At 45.1% G+C, this 20107-nt stretch overlaps 1 long non-coding RNA gene across 1 annotated transcript in view; it reads right to left on the minus strand.

Annotated features, from left to right (window-relative positions):
- Positions 1-493: 493 nt before the first annotated feature.
- The window catches only part of LOC141422667 (uncharacterized), a 33749-nt gene continuing 14135 nt past the window's right edge, over positions 494-20107 (minus strand). Inside the window, exon 4 of the long non-coding RNA XR_012447422.1 lies at positions 494-8633. This is a non-coding gene — a long non-coding RNA (uncharacterized lncRNA). The remainder of the gene's footprint in view (positions 8634-20107) is intronic.

The following is a 20107-nucleotide window of genomic DNA, read 5'->3' on the forward strand; positions in this document are numbered from 1 at the left end:
TCCGCCTAGGATGCCTGGGCTCCTTTCTTCATCCTGTCTCACCAGGGAACCACTCTCCCAATCCTGAGGCATGTGGTAATATTTTTGAGCCTGAAGGAGAATGGGGATTTAGTCTCCTTTCTCCCTGGAGCTGATCCCCCTCCTTATAAAGATAATTGGAGAAATCCTGCACCATCTGAGCTCCAAATTCAATAACTGAGGGAGCCACAACAACTGACCCTGAGAGGTACCGTGAGTGTTCCCTCAAATGTGGTTAATCCCTGCAGCCACCACCTGCCTGTCCACCAGAGGGTGTCAAGCTCCAGCCCAGAGGTCATCTTCCAGCTGGGGAAATGGCGACCCCCGGAACCGATAGGTGGAGTGCTTGGCAACTGCTGTGCTCAGAATATTTGACCTCACAGGGTGGCTTATGTTTCAGTATCTCCTTCTCCAAAAGACAAAGGTATCTTTCATCATAATTATGAAATGAGGCAAAAAAACATGACCAGTGAAAATGTTCTTTTATTGAATTTCATAGATACAATCATACCAGTGAAGAATAAAGTAGGAGAGCCAGCAGAGTGGCTCGAATGGAAGACCACTGCCCAGCAAGGGAGAGGCCGGAGTTCAAACCCTGGTACCACCAAATAAATCAAGTGAAAATTATGGTACAAAAGAGGAAAAAAGCCTGCTTCTTTTTTTTTCCCAACAGTTTAAAAATCTACATAATGATTTAAACTTTGCTTCTTTGACTAGAGCCTGATATTTTATATAAAAAAGTGACTGTTACTAAAACTCACTCCATAGTTTAACAGACTACTAAATCATATTGGTTTTGTAAATTTTGCTTTCTTGATTTACTCTTTCATTTAAAAACAATTAAAGAGACAAGATAATGCATTTCATCTGCAAGCTATTATTCAAATTCAGCCAACAGTCGATGTATGAACGGAAATAAGTATTTAACAAACAAAAAAGAATACATCGTGGAAGTGGTGCTGTCTCACTGTTCTACCTTTTAAACAAAACTTGAAACTCCAAGTGGCACACTGCTTGAGAGAGGTGGACCAGGCCTGGTCCCTGGTCACTATGTCCTCATGTCCCCAGAGAAGATCGCAAATTCCCTGTTGAAGGGGACCACGTGGCTGGAGCTGTGTCTTCTCTGTGTAGAATATCACATTTAGTACATCCCAAGTAATGCTAATTGTCCTCATTTGGAGCTTACATAAATATTAAAACAGTCAGCACAGCAGCTGTGTTTGATTTATACCTAACTAAAGAGATTCTCACGTAGAGGTGTTTTTTTTTAAACAAGGACATCATCTAGGACTGCTGATATGTGGCCATCAAAAAAGCAATGGAATGTGAGTTGAATTCAATTTTCTTTTTCAACTTACTTCAGACCACAACCACTCCTGTACCCATCAGAGCCTCCCTCAGCCTGGGGAATGTGGCATCTACAATGTAGAAACAAGTCAACAAATGGATACCGTGAGCCCACCCCTGAGACGTATTCCTTCTCTGAGCCACACCTCAAGGGACCTTCTCTTCATTCTTCAGGTCTGAAAAGTCCTTCCCAAGCTGTCCTGGGGTAATGCCTCACATCACCTGCACCACTGTGGTTGCCTTGGTTCCTGCATTCAACCCAGGAGTAAAGAATAAGGACTCCCTTGTGACAGGCTTCAGAAAAGCTTGGGGACAGAATTGCCAGGAGATCCCTATGACTGCACCAAACCATTCTGCCCTCACCCACCTTCAAAACCCCAGCCAGGTGTCTACACCATAGAAAGGCCCACTCTCCATACTTCCACAGTCTCTCCAACTCCCCTAAATCTCAGTGAAAATCTAGCCTGACAGCCAGTAACTGCTAGTTGCATATTGAACTTGTTTGAGACAAAGCTAAACATAAACTGAAATAAATCATTCTAATTTTGGAAGCAGAGAAATAAACAATGCTCAAGCTTTGTTTTTAATAGGGAAAACTACTGTTTTTCAAAAACAGTGCTAGAGTCCTTTGGCAAGCATGATTTGAGGTGAGCAACTCTAACTCAAACCCAGAAATCCAAAGTGCTCTAAAATCCCAAAATTTGAAGGTATAGACATGACACCACAAGTGGAAAATTCCACATGGTGAAGTTTTGTTTTATGTACAAAATTATTTTTAAAATATTGCATAAGGTTACCTTCACGCTATGTGTATACTGTGTATAAGAACCAGCTGTTGCAGAAGACATTCATGCAGAAGCAGGTCTTGAGAGGCAGAAGGACAGGAGGATCCCTGCATCCAAGGCAGGAGGAAAAAGCTGGTGTGCCAAGCAAGGCAAAGATGGGTCCAGGCAGCCTGGAGTGCACTTGGCCTTTCTCAAACACCATAATATGTCCAATGTCAGTTAAGGTGTCCAGGCACCATAACTAAGATACTAAAGACTTTGTCCCACGGGTTTGGTGCCAAGGTCACCTAGTGGCTAAAGTGTTGGTTACAACCAAGATGACAGTGGCCATGTCAAGCTGGATCTATACCTGAATCATAAACGTCTTTTGTGTTTAGACATGGGTCCCATCCCCATCCTATCTCACTATGTGTATGCAAATATTCCAAAATCTAAAAAATTCAAACACAAAACACTTCTGGTCCCAGGCATTTCTGATGAGTGACACTCAACCTGTAAAAGCGTCCACTCAACCTGCCCCAAAGATGGCCTCAGCTTAATCCCTGGAACCTGTGGATATGCCAAAGGACAGAGTTGTGTTCTGAAGGACAGAATCCAGTACCAGGAGCGTGCAATCTGTCTGTCTGCAAGGGGCAGGGATGAAGTGCCTTGGAAACAGGAAGCCCAGCCACAGAAAAATCTAGAGCCCATGGACCTCACCTAGGGATTGATGTCCCTAGGGGCCTGCTGGACCCTCGGTCCATGAGGACTTCACCTTTCCACCATCGTCTCTTCTCTAGGGCTATGACCAGTGAAGAGATGCTCCCCTTAGCTGCAGTCTCCATAACACTCCAGCCACCAGGGCTGGAGAGTACACCGGGTTGTCATAAAGTATATGAGCTCATGTTAGTTGTTTATTGATGCCCTAACAACCCACCACAAACTTGGTGGCTTAAAGCAACACAAAGTTATCATCTGGAGGTCAAAGTCTGACATGCTCTAAGGTCCATGGCTCAAATTAAAATGTCAACAGAGCTGTGCCTTTCTGGAGGCTGTAGGGGAGAATCTGTTCCTTGCCTTCTCCGGTGTCTCTTGGCCACCTGTGTTCCTTGGCTCATGGCCCACCTCCATCTTCCAAGTGTTCTCCTGTCTCATGATCATCTCTGACTCCAACCTCTTCCTCCCTCCTGTAAGACCCTATGATGGCACTGGGCCTACCCAGGGATTCCAGGATAGTCCCCAGCCATGACCCTGAGCTCACCACATCTGCAAAGCCCCAAGGTGAAGTTAGCGAGTCGGAGGTCAGCTTTTAGCTTGAGGGAGTCATTATTCTGCCTGGAACTGGGCTCTCGTCATTACTGAGAAATAGTTTTTAAATTATGATACTTGCCCTGCTCATTTCTCTGTCTTCTAAATCGGAACAATTTGTTTCAATTTATGTTTAAAGTCCCAAAGAAATTTAATATGTACTAACAAGTGCTGATTATTGGGCTGATTTATCATTTGGGAGTGGGCTGTACTTAATCATGGGTGGTGAATTAGTTTATTATCTTTATAATAATAAAGATGTGTATGGGTCTTAAAAATGATTTGGGCTATTTACAAACTTAAAGTAGAATGAATAAAATTAAAATCCAAATAAAACTCAATTAAAGAGACAAGCCAACGTTACCAGGGCCTTGTAGTGTAGGCTCTGGATATAGATGGTTGGTGGTCACAGTTTGGGTTAAAAGATGACCCATTTACATTTTCTAGTCATGGCGTCATCACCAAGCAATCTCACTTCTCTGGTCCCATTTTCTTCCTGCTGTCCCTTAGTCAAAGCTTTTATCCCTTCACCCCTTGGGAGGACTGTCCCACTCCATGATGTGTGCTCAGCCTCCCTCTGTGGATCCTGAAACCCCAGCCAGCATGACAAACACCTTGTGCAGTTATGGCCCCCTCGCCATAACTTGATTTGAACTTCCCAGGTGGACCTGGCACCCCTTCCCCCTTCTATAGTGGAGGATCTCAGCTCTTCCTCAGCCCACTTGAGCCGGAGGTGAGGTGTGGGAAATCAGCGTTCTACCATATGCACATTTCAGACTCCTCTCCCTGAGCCCATTGTGTGCCCTCCCCACGTCACCCAGGCTCTTCCAACCCTCACTTCTCTCCTAGGTGCCACACACACCCCAAGTTCATTTCTTACCTCTGTATGGAGAGGCTTTGTCCAGCTTCCCAGAGGAAACACAGAGCACATCTTCATCTGCATCCTCACAAACGACGACTGGAAAATAATTTTCTCTCCTCAGACTGATAGCCATGGAGGTCAAGGCTGGAGACCCCAAAAGGCATCCTGAGAGCAAGTCCCCTCTGAGAGGTGAGGTGTTGGCCATCCCCGTATTGTGCAGTTTCATGGCGTGTGCCTTGAAAGCCACTTGTGCCTGCAGTGCTAGGTCCTGGCTGGCCCTTCGTGCAAACCTAGGCTCTTCACTGGCCATTGATGGTCTTTTCCCTCCGCCCTCTGTCCTCTCCTTAGGGATTCTTGTTACTTGGAAGTTGGCCCTCCTGAGCTGGTTCTGGAAGCTTCTTATCTTCTCTCTGCTGACTTCTCTTTCCCATTTGAGCTGAGAATTTTTTCAACTGTAGTTTCAAAATGTTTATCAAGTGTTAAATTCCTTTCTTTTTTAAATTCTAAGAGCTTTATGGTTGTTCTGTTACATTACTTTCCTAAAATTATTTCTAAAACATCATATTTTGGCTTTATGGTACAAATAGCTCTTTAATCCTTCCTAAGATTTGGGTAGGTCTTTTTTTTGGTGTGTGTGTGTGTCTGTATGTCTTTCTGCATATTCTAACAGGCTGACTAGAAGCTCTGGGTGGTTGGGTGGGGCTTGACGAAATGCACACGCTATGGCAGGTTGCTTGGGCTGTTCAATTTGGGGAATTGTTCTCTTACTGGTTCAGATTCTTGGATTCCAGCAGTCTCAGTGCTGGAGGCTCAAGCCTGCAGTTCTGGAAACCACATGGCAGAAACAGGGTGGTGTCTGTGTTCTTGTTCTCTGGGTGCTTTCAAGATGGTGCCCAGGCCCCAAAGGGGTTGTTTCCCCTGCCCCAAGCCTGTTTGTCTTCCCCTCTGCCAGGATGGAGTGTGGTCACCTGGCTGAGGGGGGCAGGGCAAGATCTGGGGATTATGAAAATTTAACAAATATTTCCTGGGATTAGTCGCCCTCGATCTCCTGTTCCTTTTTAAAATTGGACACAGTAAGGGCTTTCGTTGTGGCATTTCCATACCTGTATATAATGTACTTTGATCATTTTTGCTCTCTCTACCACTCTTCTACCTCCTTCCCTTCCCCTCACTCCTTTGAGGCCCCAGGAGCTGCTGCTCCCTGACATCCCAGCTCTCTGGTCCAAATCCAGCAGGTGCTCAGTTCACCCCCCCGACATACCCATTTTGGATCCCCCTTCTCCTGTTGGCTGCTCCACTCAGCACTGGCCCCATTGCTCTATAGTTTTTGAATCTTTCTAACTTGCTCTTGGAGATTTAAGGCTGCTGAAGAAAGGAAAGAAATGCGAAAGTAGAAACCTTTGTTGCATTTTAGTGGGCTTTTGGGGGGTGGGGAACAAGAACAAATGAAGCTCAACTCTGACTTTTGCAGAGTGCTTCTCTCGCTCTCCTTCCAAGCACTTAGCAACCCTGCTTCCTGGAGCTCCTACCTGGTGGGTAGCTTTGGTGCAGACATTCTTCCAGCCAGGAGAGGACTTCTGGGAGAAGGAACTGGGCAGGAGGAATTCTTCCTCTTTTGGATATTGGCTGCTGGTCCCTGGAGCAAGAATCTCCTCCAGTGACGAGTTGTTATCCTCTGCTCTGAACCAGGGGAAGCGTGGAGCTTCTGACTGCTCCTGGAGGAGTTTGTTTCGCCAACAATCTTTACAGCCTACATCTGGTGTTTTATTGCACCCCCTGCTAATAAAGACCTCCCAGGAGTCTAGGGAGCTCAGTCTCACCCTCACAGTAAAACTCTTCCTACTAGTGAGAACTGGCTCCTCTCTGGCTTTAGGACGCTGGTGCTGTGTGCATTCAGACCAGAATAGGTTAGCCTCTGCCTGCAAGAGCTCGGGCTGTGATGGCTCCATCTCTGCCCCCATGGTCCACCATGGGTTGAGGTGTTCCCACAGGGCTTTTGTCTGTGACCCATCTCTGGGTCCATGCTGAGCCCAAAGAGTTCCAATTCAGAGAGGACAAAAGCAACCAGTGGAATGATCATGTCTGGTGTTAGCTGGGCTTCATCAAAATACATGACACTTCAACTCCACACATCAAGGTGTTTCTTGGAAAACAGTTTGTAGTCTTTCAAAGCACAGATTTACCAGTCAGGAGAGCTCAATTCACCAGCCAGCTTGGCAACACTACCTACAATTTGACTCTTAGTCTTTTCTGTGGTCACCTAAAAGTAGGTAAAGAGACAAGAAGCTGGTAGGAAATAAATTGCATAATTTTCATGTACAAAGCTATGCAGGGTTTTGAGACAGACCTCAGTGTGTAGCCCAGAACACCCTTAAACTTTTGGTCCTTCTGCCTCAGCTTCCCAAGTGCTGGGATTACAGGGGCACACAACCCAGCTTATACAGACATTTTTTTTTGAAGTCAGCTTCATAAGAATAAAATTTATAAAACAAGCACCATCACTTTTAAGGGTGCAGTCTGATGAGTTTTGTGACAGCAGAACACAGCCATGTCTCTACCAAGAAGTGGAATGTCTCCATCCCCGACCAGTCTCTCACGCCTCTGAGCAGGTCTTCCTTCCCCACGCCCACCATCTTTCCCAGATAACTACTGATCTACGTCTGGCACTGCAGTTTTGCCTTTTCTAGGGAAATGGAATCACAACTAGACACTCTTGCTCCTTTCACTCAGTGTAATCTTACACTGTGCACTTGTTTCTGTTCATCTCAGGGAAAGGTTCCACTGTGTGGATAGACCACATATATCCGTCAGATGATAGACATTCGCGTTTCCAGTTGCTGGCTGTTAGGAAGAAAGCTGCCACAAGCATCTGAACACACTTGTCTGTGTGTTTACATGTTTTCATTCCTCTTGGCCATACCCGGAAGCAGAATTGCTGAGACGTGTATTAAGCATGTTAAACATCTCAAGAAACTGCACAGCTATAAAAATTGTATGCATGAAGACATGGCTGTTCACATTTAACTTAATTAAAATGAAATCAGTTTAATTAACAGGGAAATCAGTTCCCCTGTTGCAGCAGTCACATTTCAAGTATGCAATAGCCTCATGAATCTAGTCTGTAGTGCACAGGCTGCAGAGACAGACAACTTCCATCTTCCCAGGGGATTCTGGGAGGCAGCCCTGGTAGAGAATGGAAAGCTTGAGGTTCAGAGCATAGACTTCTTCACTGATCTGAATAAAAAATATTTTTAAAAGCCACAGACAGTGCTTTTCTCTGTTGTTGACAAAAACAGTAGCATCCTTGCAAATCTAGCTAAAAGAGAGAGCGGCCCCTGTTGTGTTATTAACTTTGCATAATTCAGCTTGGCACAGCCCAAGGACCAGCCGCTCTGACTAGGTAAAGTCATTCTCACACAGAGCAGCTGGCTGTCCACATGGAGAACCCCCCAATGGACCCACTGCCCTCCAGGCCTTGGCAAATTCCTGCAAACAGCCTCAAGACCCAAGGACTCCAGAGTGAGAGACAGAGACTCTGCTGTCATGGGAATATGCCACAAGCTCCATGACAGATAACAAACTGATTGGAATTGCCATCCATATCTCAGTGCTACCATGGCCTCTCAGACAACCTTCTACTCACCACTAATAACATGGGTACAGAGTCCAGTGGCCAAGGCCAGATCAGAGGTCGGCCTCCACCCATTCTAGGTTTCAAATAGCAGAATCCTTGGTAAAAACTCTGATTTGACAAAGTAACATTTTCTAAATCTGACCCAAATGTGTTGGTTTCACCTTGGCTGTTCCACATGCATGCGTTTCTGATTTCCTGGCAGCTGGGGCTGCTGGGGAGGATTCTAGGCCCAGGACAACCAGGGCATTGATGGGTAGGTTGGATTTCCTTGAGTGTGCTCTTTCTAGGGAAGGGAAGGTGCGTGACATCAGAAGAGGTTTTGTTACCTCGGGGACAAGGTTGCATTCTGTGAAAGAAAGTATCTTAGCCACCAATTTGAGCAAAACTGACAAAACATTACTTTCTCTTGTGGTCTTAGTCATTAATCTTCTTTTGTGAGTGGGGAAAATCAGATGCCTCAATGACATCATGGCTTGGCTCAGGAAAGAACCAATGGCGCTGAAGGACACCATTGTCCCCAACACAGCCCTGCAGAGAAAGGGCGCTTGCTTTTTCTGTTCGAGAGAGAGGAGGCAGATCACAGTTGATGTCCAGTAAACATGGCAGGAATCTGAACGCTGGAGGATTTGCAGACAGCCTTGGGACACGATGCCACATTTCCAAAAAAGTCTCCCATCTGTCACCTACTATTTTTTCCACCCTGAAATAAAAAAGAGCTCCATTTTTTTAATGGTAAAACTATCAGAATATTTCTCCCAGAACAACTCCATGACTCCTTTCTTCTTCACCTTTCTTGGAAAAGTTGTTTCAGGCAGTAAAACACTCATGAGAAGTGGTCAGCCTGAGCAAGGGAAGTGTGTGTGCATTCATGTGTGTGTGTGTGTGTGTGTGTGTGTCTCTGTGTGTCTGTGTGTCTCTGTGTGTCTGTGTGTCTGTGTGTGCTGCTGTAGATCCTCTGTGGGAGGAAGCTGAATGGCATGACATGTTGGGGACAGCCATAGCTGCCCTTCCAGGACAGTTCTGGTAACTAAGGTCCCCCTGGCCATTTGAGAAAGGGTCTTGGGAGAGGAGTGGAGAAGAGAAGGCAGGTGAAGTAAGGAAATGGGAAGACAGAACAGACAGAGGAGAGCCCTGAGCCCCACCCAGAGTGAATTTTGTGCACTGAATACTGTTCTTAAGGGCAAATGGCAGTTGAGAGCATGGCTCAACAGTGAGACTACTCGTGTTCTCTTTTCATGAGGTCACAGGGATACCAGCGGTGTTACAAAATCAGCTTCCAGTAGATTGATTGCTAAAGAGGCCCTAATTTTCCACCCCTTTCACAAAGTGAGTTTGCATTCTTTTCTCCAAGAGGCGGGATGTATTTCTGCCTCCACCCCGGGATTTGTGTTAGCATGAGGTGGAGGCAGCTGAGCTCATTCAGACCCCGGGCTTCAACGTTTTGTACACTTCTACCTTCTTCCTCACACTCCTGCCTCCACCATGAGACCAGCCCAGGATAAACTATTTGAGGATGACACCATGCAGAGCACAGAGGTCTGAGTCTTCTTGGCTGAGTCTTGAAGGGCAGCTGCTGTCTCCAGCCAGCTTGCAGGTATTTGAACAAACTTGTGCAGCCTGGCCACACAAACTCCAGGATTGCAATAAGTTGCACAGCATTGTTGCTTTAAGTCACTCAGATCTGGAGTGGTTTATTATACAACAGTAGCATCACTAAGGGTAAAGAGGTTACAAATGACAAGCAATTATAATAAAAGGCAAACTGCATCCGTAGGCTTGAGCATGAGCCATGGGTGTGGTACAGGGCTCTGTGATGTGTTTCTCTCAGTCCTGGGAGCTAACAATGGAGGAGGCTGATAGTGGGCTCCACAGGGCTGGAAGAACACAGGGCTTGGCCCTATGATCTGACAGGGACAGACCCAGCTGGCAAGAGATTGGAGCCTCCCAGTCAAGCTTCAAATGCAACACCTCCTCTAGGCCCTTGGTTCAGTCAACACCCCCATCTCAAAAGCCAACTCATGGCCCTCAGCACCAAGCCCCCTGGGAAGTGAGCCACCTCCTGGTGTTCATGTTAGGTAGCCGGGCAATCTGCAAGCTAGCTGTCAGCATCGGAAAATTTAGAGTTTTCTAGAAGAATAACACCTATTGAAGCAGAGGCACACTGTTAAGTCCCACTGAGGCAAGATAGATCAGAGAAGAGGAGGCACAGGAAACAGTAGCCAGGAGTTCAGAGATGAACACTGTAGTAGTTAATGACTTGGTTAAAAGCATATAGACACTATTTTCTTTGCTTTAAACTTCATACTCCCTCAACAAGCTGCAGCATTTAGTAAAAAGAGAAGAAAAAGGGGAAAAAGACCTTCTTTTTCCCTCTGAGCACCCTGAGAACTGAGCAAAGATGTCATAAAGACATCCTGGAAAGATCACATGGGAAAATGACTCCTCTAGGCACAAAAAGTGTTTACAAAGGAAAATACTTATCTCCAGGATGGACACCTGTCCTGAAGGGAGCATCTGGCAGGACCCACGCCTTGTTTAAAGAGATGCTCAAATATCTATGCATAGTGACCCAAACCTAATGAGCAGGTCAACCTTGAAATCTTTGGGTCCAACTGATAACACAGTGCAAAAGCTACTAATTATACTGAGTGTCAGAACAAAGGAAAGCACTCTTCAAATGTAAATTTAAGCCAAACACCCAACCTACTTTTTCTCTTTAAATACCCTGGATGAAGCACTCATTGCCCCTGTTATCAGACATGCCTACCCCTGTGTCTGAGCTGAGTACTATGCTTCTGTCTTTCCTTGGTTTTGCTTTACTAATAAACATTCCTGGTCTCTACCTCCATTTGTCCTAAAATTCTTTTTTGTGTCAACATCAGGAACTCAGTACCTAAGGGCCAGGTGTAGGCCTCCTCCCTTTTGGAGACCTCCTTCCTGGAGAGCCACCCTATCTGATAACACCACCAGATGGAGAAAAGAGCTGTTAACATTTTGACAACCATCTTTTACACCCCTAAGGGTATACAAACACAGGAAGTTTTCATCAGTGGGGTCCTAAAATTCAAATGTATGCTTTTTATTCTAAAATTGTAAAATCTGTTTGTTGTAGACAATTCTGTCTAAAAATAGAAGTCCTCCCCTTCCCTGTACCTGAGTTTCTTCCAGATCATTTATGGTAATATTGTTTCCTTTGTTGCTTTGGTTTTATGGTCTGTGTTCTAAAACACTGCTTCAATTCTTAGCTGTATCCATTTTACGATGCAGCCCTCCCAGGAGTTCTCCTGTAGGTTATTATTATTACTGCTTGTTTTATTGTCTATAATTTCCAAGAACCGTTTATTATTCTCTCATTGATCATTTTCATAGCGGTTTAATGAATGCAGTGCTGATTCTTAAAATTTAAGCCAAACACCCAACCTACTTTTTCTCTATAAATACACTGGATGAAACATTCACTGGACCTGTTATCAGATGCACCTGGAGAGCCACCCTTAATATTAATTAGGCTGAAGATATTAATTAAGCTTTTCCAATTTTATTTCTGGGTTAGCCATATTTCCTTGCTATTCATTTGCTAGGCTGGCCTCCTCAGGCAGGTTTTCCTCCAATGTCTGATGATTCTTACTTAGGAAATTCTGTCCATTAGTGAAGACCTAGATTTAATGAGGGTCTTGGAAGAATCTTTGAAAATATGAAGGCTGTGGATTCAATCCTCTAGGTACGCGTGTCCCTGGAGTGCAACACTTGGCTGCAGGTTCAGGGAGCTGGCTTGTCCTTGTCTGTAAGAAGAAGGTGAGTGTTTGCCTTAAGGGGGCTTTCCTTTAGTTTCATGGATGCGGAAGCGAATAGTGGGCTGAACAGTGTCCTCCATGGAGGAAGAACGACGGAAGGAACCCTGGGGGCAGAGCTGGTGGTGTGCAGCAGGATCACTTGGAGCTCGTGCTTACACCAGATCACTGTGCCTCACCTGCTCAATTTCTCATTTCAAAGGATCTGGCAGGGGGACGAGGCTGAGAATCTGCATTGCCAGTGTGTTCCTGGTGGATGCTGAGTGGTCGAAGGATGACACTTTGAGAAAAGTTGAGTTAGGGACCAGTCCCTGGTCCTCCATGACTCTGATGCTCTCATGAGGAGCCTGGAGCTGCAGCAGAGCTGGGGGCCTTCTAGAACTTCTAGAACTTCTAGAGAGCAGCCCAGCCTGCTCTCTGCATCAATCCTTTCTGAGTTTGGGGAGTGTCTGAGGCTGAGTTCATCTGTTCAGTGCTGCAGCGCTGCCGGGCTACGAGTTGTTTCAGTTCTCACTAAAGGTTATCGCTCTCATTCTTCCTGCCTTAGATCCTTCATAGATTTTTCAGCCTTTCTTGTGTTATTTGTCCCTAGTTGATAGCATTTCCTTGTCCACCTCCTTTTCCTTCTTAACTTTTAAAATTATAATTTCTAAACATACACAAAAGTAGAGAAAATAGTGTAATAAATCTTCTATACCCACCACTAAACCTTGAAAGTTTTTGTTTTTAAAATATTTTTTCTGTAATTTAAATAAGATCTGGAAAGAAAGATGGGTACATCAAGAGTTCACTCTGTCATCTAGGGCTGGCTCTCTTCCTTATGATCCCAACTTGTTCATCAGTTTCTATCCTCATCATTTCTACCTGCCCAGCTATTCCAGCCATAGTGTCTTTTCTAGAAGTTCTTATCCATTTAACACATTCAACCTCATTTCATGAGTCATCCACTACTAAGTCAAATGTACATGAAAATGCAGACCTAGATGATGTGACACAGGGTCATCTCCATTGTGAACTGTGAACCTTTAAACCTGGAAGACACAGCAAGGTCAATAATGGGTATTGGCCACTGGGGAGGATAGTCTTTTGTTCATTTATGGGTGACACTCTCTTGTATTTATACCCTGCCTCCAATCCTCATTCCTGTCCTCACCTCTGCCTATTCTTCCACCTATCTTGGCTATGTTAGGTACTAGTGACTTACAAATATGCAGATCAACGATGCTAGCTTCCTCAAGAGCTGATGTTCACCTGTGCATGTGAGCATTGTGCAGCAGGAAATGGAGGATGGGAATTTTGAAAGAAGGCTCCCCACTGCCTGGCCTGTGCTCTTGGGTGCAATACCTAACCCCCTGTTCTGGATCCCTTCATCTGTTGAAAGAACAGATGGGAGTATCAAATATAATAATTTGATAGAATTATGGGGAGAATCAAATATAATAATTTAAGTAAATTCTTGAAGGTTCTACCTGGCAGAAGATGTGCTTAATAAAAGATAATTAACAGAGAGTCCTTGAGCCTGGAATTTGCGTGATGTTGTCATTGCTTTGTTGTGCTGGGTGCGACTCAGGAAGGAGTAGAAATTGTCAGGACCTTTCTTTATTATGAAGCTAAGCAAGCACAGGAACACTTTGGAGGGTTCTTCCTGCACATGTTAGTTAAGATGCTTCCTATTGCAACAACAGAGTCCCAACCCAAATGGAATGAAGCAAAAAGAAAAAATTATTGTTCTCATGACTGCAACATCCAGAGGGGCTTCCTGGGCGTTGATCTCTCTCTCTGTCTCTATTTCTTAGTCCTGCTTTCCCCTGACTGTCATTTCATTTTCAGGTATGGTCTCCCTGTGTATTTTCCCTGAAGAACAGCCCAGCCACCAATTCCAGTGGAAACACGACTGCTTCCCCAGTAGTCCCAGAAACACTCTGGAGCTTCTATCATGAGCTAGGTATGGACTTTATGCCTGTCTGAAGCAAGAAGAATGGGGCACACAGGTTGGTCAGGCCTGAGTAACATATCCAGCCCTGGTACTGACCAACCCAAACCATGGAAACCAAGAGAGAGAGAGAGTGAAAGGAACTTTCCAAGGGGAAACTGGCTAGCTAACATCAGAATAAAGGGGAATGGATGTCAGGCAGGCAAAAATGGCAGATGAACACTACACTGAGTACAAGAATATACAATTAAGCAAGGATCTCTGTGCAAATTCTGATTTCTAAGTTTGATAAGTGGAGCAAAATAGGCAACAATGATTTGAGTTTCTGGAGCTTCATCTCTGTGTTCCTTTCACTTGTATAAGTTGTGCATGATTCTGTCTCCAAAAACAGGCCAAAAACTAGGGCTTGCTTTGCTCCTTTGCACACAGTAGCCTCTTCTCCTCTAGCTGGCTAGAGGACAAGCAAAAGCCCATCAGCCTTCAGTACCTAGGTAATTGCTTAGCAATTTTGATAAAAAGCAAATTCATCATCATTGTCTGCTTCATCACTACCATCACCACCACCACCATCACTACCACCATCACCATCACCATCATACCCACCATTATCATCACCACCACCACCATCACTACCATCACCACCACTACCACCATCACCATCATAACCACCATCACCATCACTACCACCATTACCATCATCACCACCATCACCATCATCACCTCCACCATCACCACCGCCACTATCACCATCACCATCATCACCTCCACCATTACCATCATCACCACCATTACCATCACCACCACCATCATCATCACCATCACCACCACCATCACTATCACCACCATCACCATCACCACCACCATCACCACCAACACCACCATCACCACTACCACCAATATCATCACCATCACCGCCACCATCACCAACACCACCATCACCATCACCAACATCACCACCACCAAGTTTTCTATCACCACCACCATCACGACCACACTACCACCATAGTCATCATCACGCCTATTAGGAACTCAGCAGACACCACTGGCTTTGCTATCGGGAAGTTTGACTGGCACCTGTTCCAGGATGGTCCTTCAGGCTGATGGTGATGGAAGTATTTTTAGACTTGCAAACAAAAATTGGGGACTAGAGCATGAAGTATTATGCTGTATGAGAAACTAAGGGAGGAGTTGTGGGGCACTGGGCAAGTTCTGATCTGCCCACAATATGAGAATTTAATGCCTCTTCTCACCTTATATGCGCTAATTATTATTAGATTGTCTATGGCTATTAGGCCTAAAGAATTTATTGATTGCATATTATATGAATGCAAACTTTTGCTCCGAGCACAGATGGTGGAGAATATTCAAATATCTCAATTTCTCTGGGCTTACTCAATGAAGGAGAAACATGCCAATGCCTTCCAGATCCTGGACTATGACTGTACTCTTCACTCTTCTTCATTCTTAAGTCAGATAATCAGCATTGTTGAGGGTCCCAGGATAAATGCTGGATATTGTACAAACTGCCACTTCAAACATGTTGAATTATGGCCAATAAAGAGGCAAGTGCCACACCAATTCAGATTATCCAGTAGAGAATAAAGAAAAAGCATTGACGATGGGAGGCAAGGAGTGACGATTATGAGAACAATGTTCTCTTTTCTTTTTTTCTTCTTCCCTTCCTCTCCACCTTCTTCTCTCCCTTCCATTTCTTTTTTGTTTTTGACAGTTCTGGGGTTTAAACTCAGGCCCTCTAACTTGTCAAGCAGGTGCTGTACCACCAGAGCCATGTCCTCCAGCCCTTTTCACTTTAGTTATTTTTCAGGCAGGATCTTACATTTTTGCCTGGGCTGCCCTTGAACCACAATCCTCCCAATCTCCATCTCCAGAGTAGCTGTGCTTGATTGGAGTGGTGAGATGTACTGTGAAGGTGTCATTGTTATTTTAATTATTAAGGATGTTGAACATTTTATTTTATGGGCCATACTTGTGCTTGGAAGGCAGAGGTGCTACAACTCAAACCATGCCTCCTGCAATTCTTTTTTGTTGTTGTTGTGTGGAGAGTGGATTAAGAGAAGCTCTGAAAAGTGGACATAAGCAAAGCGAGATGCAGCTCAGCTGCTTTTCCTAAGATGTTTATCTACAGGCCAAGATTGGCACAGCCCTGGCCACAGAAGAGGAAAATGCAGCTCAGCTGCTTTTCCTAAGCTGTTTACATTCAGAGAAACAGGAACTCAGGTTTCTACTGTTGCAATGTCACGCCCCTCCCTGAGAACTGCTGCTCCACCCTGTTTACCACTGAATATAAAAGACTCACTGAATGAGGATATGAGGCTTTTGCTTTGGGCTTTTGCTTGAGGCTTTGGCTTAAGGTGTTTTGCTTTTGGCTTTTGGATTTTTGATAGGGAAGGCTTTTGGCTTTTTAATGGGGAAGGCTTTATGATGTGGGAGGTATTGGAAGGGAAAAGGATTATTAAAGGGAAAAGAATTTCTGAAGGGAAAAGTATTGCTGAAGGAGGATTTCTAAAGGGGAATTGCTAGCAAATCTGAGGGCCAAAATTTTAAGAAAGCTAAAGAGAACATGGGACAGAGTGAGTTTGCACTGAGAACTTTATGCATGGGCTTTAGAAAAACAAAGTTAAAGAAAAGCTAAAGTGACGTGACAGTGCAGGTCTGGGAGCAAAGACTTTAAGAGAGAATGTACTAAAGAAAAGCTAAGAGAAAACATGGGACAGATCAAGTCTAAGGAAAGAGGTTTTAAAGAATAGTGAAGCAAGGTTTTAAGGAAAGACTTTTGAAGCAAGGTTTTAAGGAACTATAAAGGAGTAAGGCCTTAAAGAATAAAGACAGAGAAAAGAAGCAGAGTAAATGAAGAGAATAATAGAGAAAAGAAGCAATGAGGCTGCTGTCCGTCTCCATCTGAGTGCCCAGCACACCTGGCCCCAACCTTCTGTCTGTCTGTCTATCCTGTGTCCTTTCTGCATCTCCCATCACCACCTAGTTAGACCCAGATAGGTTCCAGAATAACCAAGAGTGAGAAAAATCTCGCTCCACTGTGGTCCTTGGATTTGAACCCAGGGCTTCATGCTTGCTAGGCTAGTGCTCTATCACTTGAGCCCGACCCCAGCCCTTGAACATTTTTTCTATGTGCTCCATTTCTGGAGTTTGAATTACCTGCAGCTCCTCTGCCCACTCTGCCTGTTAAAACATGCTGCATTGCGTATGTGGGTTAGACAGAGAAACCCACTCATACCTGTGTTTGTGGTGAACAATAATTCTAATTGTTCCCTGGTTAGGCCACATGGATGGTGTACTTAGTTACATGGCTAAATCATATCTGAGGCTCAATGCTACTGCTGTCCCATTTTAATTAAATTAATTTAATTTAATTAAATGTATACATAATTCCTAAGTTAGAGAATTGCAGATCTGAAGACCATCAATCTCTGAACAGCCCCAAATCAGGCAATTGTGGCACAGGATTTTCCTTTAGCCCTGCAGTTCTAATTTGCTTCCCACTTCTTCCAGTGAGGTTGCAATCATTTTGGTTGAAGCCACGAAGGACTGAAATATAGAAAATGGACTTTATTGCTTACAATCTGGGGTCCTGGTTGAACAGGCAGAGGGAAAGTGGCTGACTATCAACATCTCACCCCTGCCCTTCTCCCCTGGCAGGTTCATTGCATTCTGAGGGCCTCCTGTGGGGTGAAGGGGGCTGAGCAATACCACCCCTTTCAAGATGTCCTGGCCCTAATCCCTGTATGTTACCTGACATGGCAAAGGGAACATTGGAGATGTGTCAGGTTAGGATAAGGGATTATCCTGTATATTCCAGGTGGGCCCAGTGTAATAACAGGGCCTAAAAATGGAAGAGAAAAATGGAGGGATTCCAAGTGCAAAAGAGACTTGACCCGCCATTGCTGGTTTTGAGGACGTGGACCACAGCAGCCTCTATAAGCTAGAAGTAGTCCTCAGCTGACAGACAGCAAGGAACCGGGGACCTCAGACCCACAACTGCAATGAAGTGGGTCTGCCAGCACCTTGACTTTGGCTGTGTGAGGCTATACATAGAGATATCCAAAATGGCCACTCTACTAACCTATAGAAAGCAGTTGTTTTAAGCCTCTGAGTTGGTGGTGATTTTTACAATATACTTGGGATTCTGGAAAAGGTTTTTCAGTACTAAGGAATGCAAGCCCCACCCTTTCAGGAGCCAGGTGACATCACCAAGGTGACCCCTGCTGAGACTCTGCACTGTGCCTGGCCACACCAGCTGGGTCCACAGGCTTCAGCACCACCTCCTAGCCCACACATGTGCTGTGGCTGTGCAGAAATGCAGAGATGTCCCTCTAGCCACCTCTCCTGGGATTTGGCTCTTCAAACTGTGAAGTTGTTCCCCATTTTATTTCGGCAAAAAAAAATCTTTTTGAACTTCCTGGGAGAGAGCTCAGCTAGGGCAAGATGGAGTTTCATAACTTCAGTTTTCTTCAGGCTCTCCAGGTCTGAGCAGTTAATGGCTCGGTGCCCGGAAGCCTTTGCAGAAAAAGAAAAAGCAAGGGCAGGAGCGAGGCAAGCATCAGCCCCCATCCCAGAACCTCCCTGGCCAGGCCTGGAAGCAACTTACTCATGTGTGACCACCAGCTTTCGTTTCTCACTCCTTAGGTTTTGCAAAGCTAAAAACAATCCATGCATATTACAGAAGTGTATATGATAGATACGAAAGAGTATCTTCCAATCTTATGTCCCCTAGATAACCTCAGGGGCCAGCTTACATCTTTTCATTCCACAGACCTTCTGTGCATGTGCACCTGCTCTCTGGCCTCTCTCTTGTGCTTGCTCTTTCTCTACCCTATTAAGATGATATTGCAGACATGCCCAGTGGAGACGTACAAACCTGGCATTCTTTCAACAATTGCAGTGCGTGGATATCTGGACCTTAATTGAGGTCATTTTGGATGGAGCTATTTTTTCTTTTTTACCATTGCAAAAATGTGTGAATGTATCTGTGCTGACTGGTCAAAGAACACGTCAAATTTTAGGTTAGCTCGATATTGCCAAATTGCCTCATTCTGCAGTCACCTCACAGGCTGTCGGGATGACCACTCCCAAAGAGGACCTGCTGCTCTCTCCACTGGGATTCTGCTTTGGGGTTCTGCTTGCTGTGTTTGTGTGACATGTCCACCAATTACTATAGCCAAATTCCCACTGCAGGGAAGTTTGCTGAATGACAGCTGGGGGAACTTGTATGCCATGAGCTCCCTGAGGCGCCCAAGTGAAGAGCACACCACTGTGGTCAGCACTCTTTGGAGGGCTGTGCTGGGCCAAGTGGCCACTTGGGCTTTGGAAATGTTTGTTGTGTAAGGACACCAAAGGCCACAAGTGAAGAGTAGAGGCTGGCCAGATGACAGATGGCTATGTGGTCCATTATGTGAGCAGCCCCCACAATGTCTGTGTCTTTAATGATGTCCCCAAATTCACAGCATGCCAAGGTGACTCCTCATCAAGGAAGCAGAGGTGATAGAGTTCTGAGTGACAGGAGACCACGCTGGCTCTCCTGCAGGCGGGTATTGAGTCTGAGAGTGGATGTGACTATGAGAGGAAAAGATGAGGTGACATTACAGACGATGCCATGGGGACGTTTGTGTGTTTCACATGACTCTACATAACATTCATTCAATCCATTAAATTCTATAAAGGCAAACATCTAAATTCCTTAATGAAGAATTCAGACATAAATGACTTGAATATTCCATGACCAAGAATTCCTTTTTAAAGATGGATATTTTCAAATGGTTAAAAAAATCTCCCTTACAAAAGCTTCATATCCCCCAGAAGGGCTGCCTTTCTGGCCCTTTACCACCTTGCAGCAGCTTCCAACCTTCACGGTGCCCTGCTGAGCCTCAAATGCCTTTGTGTGATTTCAGACCCAGACATCAGTCACCAGTCCTCTTATGTCTTGATAGTTACTGAGCACCTGCTGTATACCAGGGGCATGCTCACATATCTGTGTTGAATATGACAGCCCTTCAGAGTCATTTAGAGAGATGAGTTCTCAGGGGTTCAATCAGACTGACAGGTCCTCTCTGTGCTCTGGGTCCCAGGAGGTGGCTTATACAATGCCTGGTTTGGCCCTACAGCTCAGACCCTGGCCTGGGTGTCCTGGCAGAAGATTGGAGGTGAGAGGTTGGCATACTTACCCATGAGTGCCCTCCCTATCGGTTCCTCATCTGGCTGTGGCTCTCCACTTTCTCTTCCTTCTTCTTCCAAGTTCTGATAGTTGCTCCTCCCCCCATCTCACAGGACCTGGAGACATTGCTGTGCCTAGGGTGCCTCCCTAAGCCCAGCCATTTTCCTACACTCAACACAAACCTTCAAGACATTTCCTCCTTTGTGGCGCTTCTATAACAAATTACCACAATCTCAGCAGCAGAAGAAACCATGTATTCTCTT

The sequence above is a fragment of the Castor canadensis genome, chromosome 4 (genome assembly GCF_047511655.1).
Source record: "Castor canadensis chromosome 4, mCasCan1.hap1v2, whole genome shotgun sequence".
NCBI lineage: Eukaryota > Metazoa > Chordata > Mammalia > Rodentia > Castoridae > Castor > Castor canadensis.